Source organism: Narcine bancroftii, chromosome 12 (assembly GCF_036971445.1).
Source record: "Narcine bancroftii isolate sNarBan1 chromosome 12, sNarBan1.hap1, whole genome shotgun sequence".
NCBI classification, from domain to species: Eukaryota; Metazoa; Chordata; class Chondrichthyes; order Torpediniformes; family Narcinidae; genus Narcine; species Narcine bancroftii.
In genome coordinates, this window is record NC_091480.1 from 79,566,548 (window position 1) to 79,580,448 (window position 13,901).

Here is a 13,901-nt window from a genome sequence, read left to right on the forward strand (position 1 = left end):
TTCTTGTGTTGGACAATTGGGGCAGCAATTCGGCCCATCTAACCGCATTCCAGATTTTATTGAAAGGTATTTGTGCACATTTTGGTTTGACCATGTTGAAATTACAGCACTTTTTATCAACAGTCCCCTCATTTCAGGGTACCATAATATTTGGGACATAGTAATGATATGCATATTAAAGTAGTCATGTTTAGTACTTCAGCAATTCAGTGTTTTTTTATTACAGTCACAGCATCTGCAGACTTTTGTGTTTCACTCATGTTTAGTACTTTGTTTCATATCACTTGCATGCAATGACTGCTTGAAGTTCATGATTCATAGACCATCACCAGGTGCTGAATATCTTCTCTGGTGATGCTCTGCCAGGCCTCTACAGAAGCCATCTTCAGCTCCTGCTTGTTTTAGGGGGCTTGTCCCTTAAGTTTTCTATTCAGCAGATGGAACACATACTCAATTAGATTTAGACCGGGAGACTGACTTGACCATTCAAGAATTTTCCAATTTTTCGCTTTGAAAAACTCCTTTGTTGCTTTAGCAATATGTTTGACATCACTGTCTTGCTGTAGGACAATGGGTTTGGAGGCATTTGCTCGAACTTGAGCAGATAAGATGCTTCTATACACCTCAGAATTCATTTTGTTACTGCCATCAGCAGTTACATCATCAATGAGTATAAGTGTGCCAGTCCCTGTGGCAGCCATACATGCCCAGACCATAACATCAACACCACCATGTTTCACAGATGAGATGGTCTGCTTTGGATCTTGGGCAGTTCCTTTGCGCCATCACACTTTGCCATCTTGCCATCACTCTGATACAGGTTAATCTTGGTCTCAACTGTCCACAAGTCAAAATTCTGCTGGCTCTTTTAAATGTTTCTTAGCAAATTGTAATCGAAGGCTAACTAGTGATCTGCATCTTGTTGTATAGCTTCTGTATTTCTGTTCATGAAGCCTTCTGCAGACAGTAGTCACATCCACTCCAGGACACTCTTTCTTCTTAATGATGTTCCAGTTGATTTTGATAATCCTCAGGTTTTGGTGATGTCTCTGACTGTTTTATTCTTGTATTTCAGCCTCATAAGGACTTACTTGACTTTCACTGGCACAACTCTGGTCCTCATATAGAAAAATGGAAACTTCAGACTCCCAATGGTGATCAAAAGCTTAGAAACAAGCCTTATGTTTCCATTGAATACCAATGAACCAATTAAACATACCTTAGAAATCACAAACACCTGTGAAGCCAAATATCCCAAACATTATGGTGCTCTGACATAGGGGAACTATGTATAAAAAGTGCTGTAATTTCTACATGGTCAAACCAAAATGTATAAAATAACCTTTAATAAAATATGGACTGTTCACTTTAATCACATATGAATTGTTTGATTGCAGAAGAAGGAAAGAAAGATAAAAAACTGTGGAGCACAGGGAAAAATAAAGGAAAAAATGTGTCTTTGTCCCAAACATTATGGAGGCCACTACAATTGCCCAACACCACCACAGAGCCATTATTTGTTGGATGTGGACATACCACAATGTATCTTTCTATTCAGGATGTTCATAATGTAAAGGCAATTTGACAAAATGTTCTGAAGTGTGGCAGTGCTAAGGATGGTCCCACCAGATAGATATTTGAGTTGAGCAAAACATCTGTGGGGGTTGAATAAAAATGGGAGGTATAACTGATGAATTATGTTGTGTTGGAGGTAGAGATGAGAGATTGTCTGAGCAAATTATTTTTCACCAGGATTGCTGCAAATTGAAATTAGGGGCATTTATCACTCTTGTGTTAGAGTCCAGTGGTTTTCAAACTTTTTCTTTCCACTCACATACCACCTTAAGTAATCCATATGCCACGGGTGTTCAGTGATTAGTAAGGGATTACTTAAGGTGGTATGTGAGTGGAAAGAAAAAGTTTGAAAACTACTGTTTTAATCGTCCCAAATTGACTCGTTATGTGCATGGTTTCATAACTCCAAAGGAAATGGGCCAATGACAATTTTTCTCAAGCAATACATTTCAGTAACAATTGGGTCTAGAGCAGTGGCTCTCAACCTTTTAATTCACTCTCAGATACCACCTTAAATAATAACTTACTTCTCACAGAGCACCGATGAATTACTTAAGGTGGTATGTAAATGGAAAGAAAAAGAGAAGGGCCTCTGTTTCCGTGCTGTAAATTGTTATGTTATGTTATGTTATGAGGTGGGACTAGAGAGGGGTGTTTGGTTCGGTGCGGACTAGAAGGGCCTAATGGCCTGTTTCCGTGCTGTAAATTGTTATGTTATGTTATGTTATGTTTGTAAACCACTGTGTTAGACTTGCCAGTAAGACAATCAGCTATCCAAATATCAGCAAAGACCTGCAGAAATTAGACATGCAATAACACTTTTACTAATTACACTACAACAAAATCATTTAAGAAATGCAACTTGAATAATCAACTTGTCAAAATTTACTGATCAACAGCCCATTAAAAGCTTGTAAAAGATACTGTCCCTTCACCTGGAGCTCGAAACACTTGATGCAGTACTTATTCTCAGGAGGGCACCCTATACAGTGTTCAGTGAAGATACACTTGAGACTCTGGAGCAAAAGGACAAACAGCTGGGGGATCTCAATGGGTTGAGCAGCAACAGTGGGAGAAAATGAATAGTTGTCATTTTAGGTCGGAACCCTCGATGCTGATAACAGAGAATGAAAATGGCAGACGGATCACCATCATGGTTAGAAACAGGTAAGGGAACAACTACAATTCGGAGGGTCAGAGACTGTGATCGCCCATGTCAAATGGCAAGGCACCTGAACAAACTTTTTTAACCCTGTTAAGTGTTATCTTAGGTGCTGACTGTGTGCCTACTCCAGCCACTCTCCACCATCGTCCAATTCCGCAACCTGTCAAGGTCTTAGGGATACTTCATCAAATACACGTAGTCTGATTAAAACTGAAGGAATAACAAAACGAGAAATTAAAATCTCTAAATGACCGCTGAGCAGAAACTAGAACCACAGCAATTGTTTGCGGAGTTCTCTCTGTCAATGCCAGTTTGGCGGCCACACCCCACGACCATTTTCAGCAGTGGTTCTCAACCTTTTTTTTCCCCACTCACATACCACTTTAAGCATTCCCTATGCCATAGGTGCTCAAGGTGGTGTGTGAGTAAGAAGAAAAAGTTTGAAAACCACTGTTTTAATCATCCCTCATTGACTCGTTATGTGCATGGTTTCATAACTCCAAAAGAAATGGGGCCAATGACAATTTTTCTCAAGCAAAATATTTCAGTAACAATTGGGTCTAGAGCAGTGATTCTCAACCTTCCCTTCCCACTCACACATCACCTTAAGTTCTTTCTCTTCTTTCTTTGGCTTGGCTTCGCGGACGAAGATTTATGGAGGGGGTAAAAGTCCACGTCAGCTGCAGGCTCGTTTGTGGCTGACAAGTCCGATGCGGGACAGGCAGACACGGTTGCAGCGGCTGCAGGGGAAAATTGGTGGGTTGGGGTTGGGTGTTGGGTTTTTCCTCCTTTGCCTTTTGTCAGTGAGGTGGGCTCTACGGTCTTCTTCAAAGGAGGTTGCTGCCCGCCAAACTGTGAGGTGCCAAGATGCACGGTTTGAGGCGATATCAGCCCACTGGCGGTGGTCAATGTGGCAGGCACCAAGAGATTTCTTTAGGCAGTCCTTGTACCTTTTCTTTGGTGCACCTCTGTCACGGTGGCCAGTGGAGAGCTCGCCATATAACACGATCTTGGGAAGGCGATGGTCCTCCATTCTGGAGACGTGACCCATCCAGCGCAGCTGGATCTTCAGCGGCGTGGACTCGATGCTGTCGACCTCTGCCATCTCGAGTACTTCGACGTTAGGGATGAAAGCGCTCCAATGGATGTTGAGGATGGAGCGGAGACAACGCTGGTGGAAGCGTTCTAGGAGCCGTAGGTGATGCCGGTAGAGGAACCATGATTCGGAGCCAAACAGGAGTGTGGGTATGACAACGGCTCTGTATACGCTTATCTTTGTGAGGTTTTTCAGTTGGTTGTTTTTCCAGACTCTTTTGTGTAGTCTTCCAAAGGCACTATTTGCCTTGGCGAGTCTGTTGTCTATCTCATTGTCGATCCTTGCATCTGATGAAATGGTGCAGCCTTAAGTAACCCCTTACTAATCACAGAGCACCAATGGCATAGGTAATTCATAAAGTGGTATGTGAGTGGAAAGAAAAGGGTTGAGAACCACTGATTTACAGTAAACCGAGTGTTTAAAACGAGCAATCTCATGCGCTACATCCTTTTTATATTATGTGGCAGCAAGGCTTTTGATTTGCAATTTTTTTGTTAGGAGCTGATGGACATTCCTCAAATGGAGAGGCTGGGAACAACGCCGTTCTGACTGAGAGGTACAACAGGGCACAGCTCTGAAGCAATCAATTCCTGTGTTGGCGCGGAATAAAGATCTGATGCCAAAATACTTATATAACCTGATGCCGCTTGAAATGCGCAAAGTCTAACCTCTATATTGCAACGAGAGGATCTGGGTTAACTTATTATGTTGGATGCAGTATGGTCGATTCTGGTTAATGCTTAAATGGTCATTTCAATGCAGATTTCATGTAGAGAATGAAATATGACAAACCAAAAAATGGAGGAAATGGACATTATACATGGGCCAATATGCTTTGTGCCTTATTAATGATATGATTTGCCACTTAAATGGATCACGATTTTCTTGTCATCCCCTTTGTATCTTTAGCGCATCACTCGGAATCAGCATCCATTTGCCTTGACCCTTAAGGTAATATCAACAGCTACACAATCTTGAGCAATCAACAAGTTGCTGGAGAAACTCAGCAGGTCAGGCAGCATCTATGGGTAAAAATAGACAATCAACATTTCGGGCTGGGATCTTTTATTCGATACTCAGTGCTCCTGGACATGCGTGACTTCCTCCATTATCTGGTCTCTACTTATTCATCCAAACTCATTGGGATCTTGTCCACCTCTATCGAGCCACTTATTTTATTTGCTATGAAATGAATAATTCGACAAACAAGAAGGGGTGGGTGTGGTAAAAAAAAACCAGGGATACTCCAGACAAAGGGACGGGCTAATGGCTTGGGGCAAATTGGTTAATACTATTGATCAATCATGTTGATCAATCAAGAGAATGTGGCAAATCTGTTTCGTCACTGAATTTATCGAACACCTCATCTTATAATCTGAACACAGATTTCAAGGTAGCATCAGTATCACATTATCAGATTTAGATTTCAGATTTATTATCAGAGTGCATACATGACATCACATACAACCCTGAGATTCCTTTTCCTGTGGGTGAGGCAGAATTATCACTAACTTGTAGTGCAAAAAAAACTGTACCCAACGTACACATGTAAACAAATAAAGATATGTAAACAATGTGCAATACAGTGAGAAAAATAAATAAAGTGCAAAAGAAAGAGTCCTTGAACGAGTCCCTGATTGAGTGCTGTTGAGGAGTCTGATGGTGGAGGGGTTCGGTTTGAAGCAGGAAGCCCTACTGTTAAAAATTCAGTTAACTAGAACCTTGGTCTTTTCAGCTGAAGTCCAAATTCCTGAATACAATCTTGTCAACAATTGAAAAGGGGAATAAGGAAACTAAAATTGAACAGTCTATGCCCAATATTTGGCAACCAGCTATAATAAACCTATCGGTTAATTTCCCCAAAACTGTGAAGGGGAAGGTAATTCAAATATTCATTGAAATAAAGGATATATGTGAAAGTCTGTTTCAAAATAAATCGGTTTTCTCTGCATCGTCAGGACCTTTGGCACTCTTCTAGACTCGACTAGAAAGCATTGGTGATTTTATTTGATAGCTGGAAATGCACTTGAGACTAATGGGATTTCTGCTCGACAGTAGCTTGTCCTCTGTACCGCCACCACACTAAGTCAATGGTGATGTGTTTTCAAGGAGAGGCCAGCATCGGTGCATTGAGATTATGCTGTTAAGTGGAGTGCAAATAAACTAAGTATGAACACTCCTTCTCAGCTGCTCATTTATCAGGTTATAGAGTTATAGCTTCCGCTTATTAAAGACGTAGCAGCATTACTCAAAGGATTTATCCTAGAGAAAGGTTAATATAGTTGACTTGCAAATTGCTCTAACAAGATATTCTATAATTAAAGCAGAAATGTAAGCCGGATCAAATCAATGCTCTTGGGTCCCATTTATTTAACTTTTGGGGCATGGTGTATAGCCTGTGTAACCAATTATATTGTATCATGCGTAACCTCGTGTTTATTGTATTTCTCATAGTTCCGGAGCATAGCTTTTCCCATGTTTCATTCTTTATCTTTATGTTTAGATCTTGTTCCCATTTTTGTTTGGGTTTACAGCTTGTTTCATTGTTCTCTTTCTCTTGCAGTTTGATGTACATGTTTGTTATAAATCTTTTAATTAGCATTGTGTCTGTAATCACATATTCAAAATTGCTTCCTTCTGGTAACCTCAGCCTGCTTCCCAATTTGTCCTTCAAGTAGGTTTTCAATTGGTGGTATGCAAACATTGTACCGTGAGTTATACCAAACATGCACTTCATTTGTTCAAAAGATAATAAATTATTTCCCGAAAAACAATTTTCTATTCTTTTGATCCCTTTCCTCTCCCATTCTCTAAAGGAAAGGTTATCTATTGTGAAGGGGATTAGTTGATTTTGCGTCAATATTAATTTTGGTAGTTGGTAATTTGTCTATGTGAATCTTCTTCCAAATGTTGAGCAGATGGTGTAGTACTGGTGAATTCTCATGTTGCACCAGCTTTTCATCCCACTTATATAGTATATGTTCAGGTACCTTCTCCCCTATTTTATCTAGCTCTAATCTGGTTTTTCCCTTGTTTGATAAAAATCTGATAGGTATCTTAATTGTGCTGCTCTATAATAATTCTTAAAGTTTGGTAGCTGTAAGCCCCCTTGTTTGTACCATTCTGTTAATTTATCTAGCGCTATCCTCAGTTTCCCCCCTTTCCATAAGAATTTCCTTATTATTTTCTTTAGCTCCTTGAAGAATTTCTCTGTTAGGTGAATTGGCAACGATTGGAATTGGAATATCCTTGGGAAGATATTCATTTTAATGCAATTTACCCTTCCTATCAGTGTTAGTGGTAAATCTTTCCAATGTTCTAAGTCATCTTGTAATTTCTTCATTAATGGCTGATAATTTAATTTGTATAGATGGCCTAGATTATTATCTAGTTGAATACCTAGGTATCGGATTGCTTGTGTTTGCCATTTAAATGGTGAATCTTTCTTAAACTTTGTGAAATCTGCATTGTTCATTGGCATCGCTTCACTTTTATTTGCGTTGATCTTGTACCCCGATACTTCTCCATATTCCTTCAATTTCTTATGTAATTCTTTTGTTGATAATTCTGGTTCTGTTAAGTATACTATGACGTCATCTGCAAATAGACTGATTTTATATTCTTTCTCTTTTATTTTTATCCCTCTTATTTTTTCGTTCTCAGTTCGATATAATTGGTCACAGAATTCCTTGAAGTTTTCATTGATCTCCGTTGGGTTATATGTAATTTGTTTGTCCTTTTTCCTTGATGCCAATACCGTTTGTGCGTTTTTTTCTCCTAGCTCATAATACTTCTGTTTTGTCTTCATTATGTTCTTCTCCACCTTGTACGTTTGTAGTGCTTCATATTTTTTTTTGTCCACCAATTCTCTTTTTGTTGTATCTTCCCTTGTGGCTAATTCTTTTTCTGTACTTGCTATTTCCCTTTCCAGCTGTTCTATTTCCTGATTGTAGTCCTTCTTCATCTTAGTTACGTAACTTATTATCTGCCCTCTGATAAACGCTTTCATTGCACCCCATAGTATAAATTTATCTTTCACTGATTCCGTATTTATTTCAAAGTACATTTTAATTTGTCGCTCAATGAATTCTCTAAAATCCTGTCTTTTAAGTAGCATGGAGTTTAATCTCCATCTCTACGTTCTCGGTGGGATGTCCTCCAGCTCTATTGCTAATAACAGGGGTGAGTGATCATCAGACAGATGTTTTCGCTGTAAGAAGGAAACGGGAACAACAGTACATGCAATTTGGGAATGTGAGAAAGTGGAAAAGTTTTGGGAAGATCTAAACCAGGTATTAAATAAAATCACAAAAAGCAACATACCAAAAAATCCAGAGATCTTTCTTCTAAGTAATATAAGAAGTAAAGAACTTGGACTCGATTTGGATGGAGCACAAAAAAGATTTATTATGATAGCCTTAGCTGTCGAAGAAAAATGTGTAATTTCAACTTGGAAATCAGAAGAGAGCCTGAGAGTACAGCAATGGTACATGGAAATGAATAAATGTATTCCATTGGAAAAAAAAACATATAATTTAAGAAATAACAACAAATTTGGGAACCGAACATGGAACACAACAGAGAAGTCCTACCGCGGACCTCCACCACCACCTAAAATGACAGAAGGAGAAGACAAAATGAACTGACCCAGTGTGTAAAAGTAGAAGACACAAATTTCTTGTTTATTTTCGTTGTGTGATGACATTGTTTAATGAGTTTAATGTATCATATATGTTGAACGTTGAGTGGGTGGGGAGAGAGGGGAGGGAGAAAAGGGGAGAAAATAACATTGTGTATATTCAAGAGGGAAATGTTTGTGTGTATTTTGGTCAATATGGTTCATAGTGTGAAAATTTTTTAAAAATTTAAAAAATCAATGCTCTTGGAACTATGTAACGCTGCGGAAAGTTCCAAACGCATCTGTAAGCCACATTTGAAGCAGAGGATTTTGTGGTGGGAAAACGATCCGAAAGCTTCGTATCAAGGAATTTAAACTTTCATAAAACAATTTGCTGCATTGATTGTGCAATTCAATCGAGCCCTTTTTTCCCTTTGCACTTGGAAGTCAAAGACGGACTTTCTGTGCGGTTGGGTCCGTTCCTGGAATTCTGCCGTGTGAGTTTGAAGTATTGGAAATCCGCACGGACTCGTGATGATTTGACGACAAGAGCTTGAGGGAGAGTGGAAGCTCGCACCGCCTACTCCACCCAAGACCTTCAAGTGGCTTTCCCATGTTAAAGGCCGTTTGCCCTTCAGACTCTTACAAAATACTTGCAGCATGGAACTAAGCGTTATCCATCACCAAGCATCATTTTACAACAGGGCCGTTTGAGGTTTTCACATCCTTAGGGATTAACATCCACTCGTTCACTGGCTGGGCAGAAATCAGGAGTAAACTGACATCACCTTCCGCTGCTCATAAATTTCCCTTTCTTATGTGTCTTCTCGTCTGATCTTGGCGAGCAAAGCGAGGAGATTAACGTGGTATTATAAGCAGGGAGGGAGAAAAAAGCGTTTGCGATCCCTTAGGTTCCTGGATGGTTAATTGTGGACGGAACTGATCAAATCTGAACATTGCTCATGTGAATGTGCTCATAAATAAAGACGACTGACTGTTTCCATTAACTGATTGTCCTTTGAGCCCCGGAATGATTGCACTCAATAGAGTCACACAGATGCAAATTTATGATGAGGCCTTTCTGGGCTCCTCGGACTGAGTCTGAGTTTGGTCGTAAGCTCGGAAACGGATTCTGGTAGTTAAAAAGAAATTCACATGTTGTTACCATGTGAACATTCATTATTAAAGAGTGTTAGTAAGTCTCGGAGAGATGAGAGACCAGGGGTAAAGGGCGGCTGGGAAAGTGGGAGTACAATGGAGATGAGAGGAAAAATTGAGAAGCGTCTTCATGGAGAGGAGAAAGGGACAGAGGGGTAGTCTCGTTGCCTCACTATGCCCGTGACAATGAACAATTCAATTTAAAACATTGAATAAGTTGAAAACAGTGAGAGGGGGAAAAAACAGGAAGAGGAATACAGAATGAAAGAAATGGCAAAACGAAAAGAGAAACATATCCATGATTATCTTTAAAATTATAATTAAAATACATCAGCTAATGATTCAAAGGTAAACAAGAAAACCTTCAGATGCTGGGGTCCGACGCAATCCACAAAGGTGCGGAGCCCTTCATCAGAAGTGCTCAGGCCCAAAACTTCGACTGTCCATTTACTTCCCATGCGTGGTAAAAGACAGAATTCTGTTGACATCGCGGTTAAGTGGGGGAAAAATAACCGCTGGAGAAAAAAATGCTGAAGAAACTCAACAGATCAAACAATGCCTTTATGTAGCAAAAGAAACAACACTTTATTTTTGGTCTGGGCGCTTTCCAACCCCAGGGCATGAATATTGACTTAATTCCATTAATCAGCTTGCCTCCCCCACTTTAACTAGTTATTCCAGTTCCTACTTCCTTTCTCTCTCCACCCAGCCTAGACTCCTTCCCCCACCCCTCCTTCCTGCGGTCACCCTCTCCCCCCTCCACCTATCATCTCCCACCCTCACCAACCCTCCTTCCCCCTTTTGTTCGGACATCTCTCATGTTCCCCCACACCTCAAGGCCTAAACGTCGGTTCTGTATCTTCACCTTTGCTACATAAAGGCCCTGTTTGACCAGCTGAGTTTCTCCAGCATTTGTGTGTTTTTTTTTACTTCCCACGTTTGTGCTCAGCCATTATTCGAATGACGGAATCGACACGATGGGCCGAATGGCACAATTCTGTTCGGACGTCGGATGATTTTATGATTGTGAAAGAAAACAATTTATAAGAATACAGAGTAATATCCAGGGTGGAATTTTTGTCCAGGCTGATTTGTGGGAGCGGATGGTTCGAGTGAAGAAGTTATGGGCTTAAGTTACACTAGATTGTCCCACAAACAAACTTTTCTTACTCCCCACATCTATACTCGAGACGTTGCTGCAGATCAGGCGCGAAAGAAATTAAACCTTCCGTGATATTGGTGGGGTAATCGGGTTCAAATGGTTTCATTTCTTGAATTCCTCACGCGTTTAATTCCTCTCACCAATAATGAGCACTTTGATGTAGCGCCTGTTTAAACACACTGGCCTCTGGTGTTCTCATGTCATAAAACCTGTTCGCCTTATCTGATTGAAAGGTCATCTGGAGCCTTCACGTCCCTTAATATGCATCTGGATGAGTTGGATGGTGCATAAAACGGCAGGGCTCTAATTCTGAAGATATCAGAACGCATTGAAAGCAACTGGTTAATTCGCTCAGAGCACGTTGGTTGGGGACAGTTTGCACGATTACATTTTAAAGATCGAATTGTGGCAGTCAGCTCTTCGGCACGCGGATTTAATTTACAGTTGAAGTCCGTGTGATAGTCGCCCGTTACTGTTCATATTCTTGGTTTGGCCATGAACGCAGCCCTTGAACGTGTGTTTGAGGGGGAGGGGATGAGAGGGCTGGGACTGTGGAGAAAGAAAGCGGGAAGAATGGACACCGAGTAATAAACGAGGGCACATTTCAAACATTTTCCTTTCTATTTTAAATGTTCCCAATTCCAGCAGATTTTTCAACGTGGTATCAAACTTTCAATGTTCCGCAAAAAATTTTTATTAAATAAGTTCTACTGATTGATGTTAGCAAAAAGTCGTTCCAAACAAACGCAGATGAGAATTATTTTCAGGATATTTCCGGTACTAAACTCAGAAGAAAATCTGACACGTTTTTTAAAAATCAATTTTTTAAAATTTCATTAAAAATCTGAAGATGGAACTCTTTCAAAGGCTACGATCTTTCATAATTTTGTCTTGATATTGCTTGTATTTCTTTCCCATTCTACCAAGTTTTGGAGGTGAGAATTATGACGACCTGCAATCTGAAGACTCTTGGTTAACCATGTATTAGTTCGCATTTATCCATGTATTTATTTATGTTTATTTATTCATTAATTTTGCGGAGTCTCGACAAGATTCTTCTCCAATTGTCCCGATGAAGGTGCTGGTGAGCTGCCTTCTTGAACCTCCGCAATTCTTTTGGGGAGAGACAGTTCCAGCATCGACAGCGAAGGACAACAAAGAACCCGTCGTACATTGTTCATTCTGGAACGTTGAGAACATTCGACCTTCTTTTTATGCATGTATTATAATGGTCTCGGTGTTTTCAGACCCCGCTTACTGTTCAGATTGATGTTCAGAACTAGAGGAGCCATTGCACACCTTGACATTTAACTCTCAGCATGGCGGAAAAGAATGGAAATATTGGCGTTCCTTTCACGAGAAGGGCCTGAAGGATGATGGCCATCGAGGTCTTAAACCCTTTGGACTCCAGCTATTTTTAACCGTTTATAATATATACTCCGGACTGGGTCCATGGGTAAACGAACTAACTGGTGGCTGGGTCTAAAACCAGGGAGTACATGCGCTTGTTGGTTGTCCCTGAAAACAGGGACACTTAGCCGAAAGAGTTAATGTTATATTTGGCAAGGTAAACGCAGAAACACTTGCCGGCCCCATTCAACCAGAATATATGGATCTGACTGTTCCAACTAAATCCAATCGCGACTTATGAAGAAAGGTCTTTGCCTGGGCAATGAAACTCTTAGGCATGCGTAATGCTTAAGGAGAATAACAGAAGTGGTTTTAAGAAATCACATGAGATGGGGAAAAAATGAAAGGACGGGTATCAAATTAAGAGACTGACGGGGTGTAAGCAGCAGCATGGATTTCTTGGGTGGAATGGGATGTGCTTGTTCAGGCGTGGTTATACCCTGCATTATGTTTGTATCTTACAATGGCTACGTATTCTTCCCAACAAAAATAAATGCATCCGAGTTTAACGGAGTCATTTTTTTTCTGGAGACTGATTGAGAATTAATGACATTTATATTGATCATTTTTCTTATAAATATTTTATTATATGCCATAATACTAATATATTCTGCAATATGTCACGGATCATTATTTTAACTTGATCCCTGTATTAAATTAAATAAGTTTCATGAAAAGGTCAGAAGAGACTAAATTATTTACATCAAAGATGTGTGTTGCTGTGATTTCCTGCAAGAAATACATTTAAACATTGGGAAAATTATAAGCGATTTAGTGGAACTAAACCTTAATATCACATCAGAAAATCCAGGAACAAAACAGGTAGCATTTACACGAAACAAATCTTCAGTTAAAGGTAGCAGTCCGAATTTTGGGACATACTTCCAGGACATGAGTATGAAACCATCCATTTCGTTTCTGCCCTTCACTAGCATATCTCAATGGACCGAAGCTTTTCCAATGATTAAATAAAACACACCCACACACACACACACACACACACACACACACACACACACAGAAAATGCTGGAAACACTCAACAGCTCAGGCAGCATCTGTGGCAAGAGAAACAGAGTCAACTGTTGGGATTGAAGACACTGTCATTATTTCAGATTTACAGCAATTGCAGTGTTCGGCTGAAGTGGTTAAGTGGCAGAAAGCAATGAATGTAAGATACTGGACTAATATAAATTCACCCTGTCCTGTTGCCGTCTTGGCTGACGAACCAAGACCTTTCAAGTTACAATGCTAATCTAGAAACGATTCTATTTTCAGCAGATAAATCGTTGATCACAAGCAAAGTCAACATCCATTGACCCGAATCACGTTGTCAATGTTTGTGTACATTTAAGGTGCAGTTGCTGGGCAGACAATGGTGATTACACTGATCCAGGCAGGCCTGTCCTTGTACCACTTTCAGGATGCCAGAGATTAAACGTCAAAGATGAGGGGGGTTAGTCTATGAGGAGAGTCACGTGGGGCTGTACTCGCTGGAATTTAGAGAATGAGAGGGGATTTTATAGAAACATATAACATTATGAAAGGCATAGATGAGTTAGAGGAAGGTACGTTTTTCCAGTTGTTGGGGGAGACTAGAACGAGGAGATATAGCCTCAAGATTCAGGGTAGAGGATTGAGGACAGAGTTGAGGTGGAGCTGCTTTTGCCAGAAGGTGTTGAATCTGGAAATCGCTGCCCATTGAAGCGGTGGAGGCTA

The 13,901-nt window shown here is 40.2% G+C and overlaps 1 long non-coding RNA gene across 2 annotated transcripts in view; it reads left to right on the forward strand.

The window, feature by feature from the left end:
* LOC138747633 (uncharacterized) overlaps window positions 1-4,643 on the forward strand; it is a 74,421-nt gene extending 69,778 nt beyond the window's left edge. The window contains exon 5 of one of the 2 annotated variants that reach the window (XR_011347586.1): window positions 4,335-4,643. This is a non-coding gene — a long non-coding RNA (uncharacterized lncRNA). Of the gene's footprint in view, window positions 1-1,075; window positions 1,240-4,334 lie in introns of those variants that run through there. The other variant, XR_011347587.1, reaches the window with a different exon arrangement.
* Window positions 4,644-13,901: the final 9,258 nt, after the last annotated feature.